The sequence below is a fragment of the Mugil cephalus genome, chromosome 18 (assembly GCF_022458985.1).
Source record: "Mugil cephalus isolate CIBA_MC_2020 chromosome 18, CIBA_Mcephalus_1.1, whole genome shotgun sequence".
Classification (NCBI taxonomy): domain Eukaryota; kingdom Metazoa; phylum Chordata; class Actinopteri; order Mugiliformes; family Mugilidae; genus Mugil; species Mugil cephalus.
Window position 1 is genome coordinate 2,783,650 of NC_061787.1, and position 2,397 is coordinate 2,786,046.

The following is a 2,397-nucleotide window of genomic DNA, read 5'->3' on the forward strand; positions in this document are numbered from 1 at the left end:
CCTTGGGGGCAAGACACTGGCAAGCAATGGCCTCCCTGTTGGTTGGTGCTCAAAGCACTTTACAGTCACAGTGAGACATCCACTCATTAATTCACACAAGTACACAGATGGTTTGTGGTCAACCTCCTCAACCTACTGAGTCACAGCCACCCTCACAAAACCTTCAATCATTGTTGTGGAAATAATGATAAATCCGGGGGGAACTCCTTCATGTTAAAAGCTGCTGATTGAGGTACTTTGGGGATCCGGTGAAGATCTTGACGGACCTGGGATTCATTAGGAGGAACCCGCATGTGTTGCTAAGGACAGGGGGCCTGCTTCAGATTTTCCCTCAAACACGATTAAAATGCGCATAACCCAAACCATTTTTTAGGATTTTAAATTAATCAAACTTCTTTTTTTTTTCTGATACCAGAGGAACATCCTGTTGTCAAGAAGCGATTCTATTTCCAGCTTTGGAAGACTGATGAATGTTTAAATGCCCTTTGTGTGTCCTACTGTGTCGATAGAAAGTGGTGAAAGAGACACTCTCCAGTAGCACAAAAAAAAAAAAAAAAAAAAAATCAATTAATCAGAAACCTATGTGATCCTTTAATCAATCCTCTCAACTTGACGGGTGACAGGTGTGACCTTAGATAGGTGATCAGGGGTCAACTCCATCTGTACTCAATCAATTCCATTACAATGACTAAATGAAAGGATAATGGAAAGTTGCGTGGGAGTCGCGCTTAAAGGTAATTGATTGTGTTCTTTAAGGCCACTGATCCCTTTAATTCATTAAAACCCTTTGGAATGTGCCTAAGTTGCATTTGCCTGTAACTATTGTCATTCCTTCATGCACGGACGGCTGCGCGGTAATCACACTTATTCATCAAGTTGATTAGATTTTTAGCCGCACACGTCCGAGGCCAAGGGGCCGGTTATTGGAAAAGTATGTCACTTGCGTCAGCAGAAGTGAGATTGTGGAGAAATACATGTAACAAGGACAGTTAAAAAAAAAAAGAGAGAAAATTGAGTCATTGAGGTTATGTAAGGTCATGCTAGGACTTGGCATTGAGCGATAAGGCACAGCTGGGAGCAACGAGTGGATGGATGCGCCTCTTGGCAAGTTGCCGGATGTGACAGCTGACTTAATAAGGATGGCCTTTTATCCTGCGGACGAACATGTGGCCCGCGCTGCATCCGCCTCCCTACCCTCTGTACCCTCTCTTCTCCGGTTCATTATGTCAACGGTACTAAATAAATCTTGCGCTGGGGGACGTAGCACGAGTAAAACACAGCTAATTAAGCTTTTAATTTATAGGATCAATCTAGTTCTGTCATATTATTGTTAATAAAATGGGATTAAATCAAATGCAACCTCAGATAGTTCTTCACTCTTGTTTTATACCAGACGTCATGGTCATATATGTGTGTGTGTGTATATATATATATAGCCCTACCTTTGTCACCTTGTTGTCATATCTTAGTGATTCCGTTTTTTATACAATTTTCTTCTTTTTATTATTACTGTTTTTGGATTACCCTGTCTATCAACTGCGCCACATTTTCTTCCCTCCTGTAAATCAGCATTAAACTCAACTTTATTTTATCTAGTTTTGTTTCGTCGTGTTTGGGTTGGAAGAAGAGAAAACTGGAAATAAAACACTGACCAGGGGTGTCACCGGGTTTTAAGGACGGGGGAGGCTTTGCCCCCCCAGGAAATGCACAGGATATGAATGAAAGCAGAAAAGACTGACGACTTATTTACTGTTATTATGTCAGACTGTTTTAAACACATTGCAACTACAAGAAGTTCCAACAGTTACAATTAATAACTGATCAACACAGAGGCATGACATTCGCTCACAACACAATCGAGTTGTACAGATTACATATGTGACCAAAATGGTTGCAAATAACATGAAAAATATTACTTAATTACTTGAACTAATTAATTAATTAACAAATGAATATCAATGAGTGGAGTGGATTGAATAAGGACACACTGAAGGGACTTGCTCTACCTAGCACTATGGACTGTCTATGGAAATGGACAGATTTATGATCATATTATTTAACTCATATTCTCATACTGAAATTGTTAGCACTTTTTTGCAAAATAAATAAATAAATAAATAAAATAAAACAACATCAAATTATTTAGGGGGGCTTAAGGACAAAATCGGCCTAACGACACCATTGACACTGACAAATCATCAACCCGTGTCCAAACATACAAGAGTCCCGAGATAAGAAAGAACATACATGATTAATGATTAATGTATTATAGTATGAACTTGGACAACATAAAGCTGACACAAAATGTGACATAAATGGTTTTGATTAGTCAATTTCAAGAATAAGCCCAGTTTATTTAAAATGTGCATCTTTTATTCTAAGCTACAGCCCAAGTTC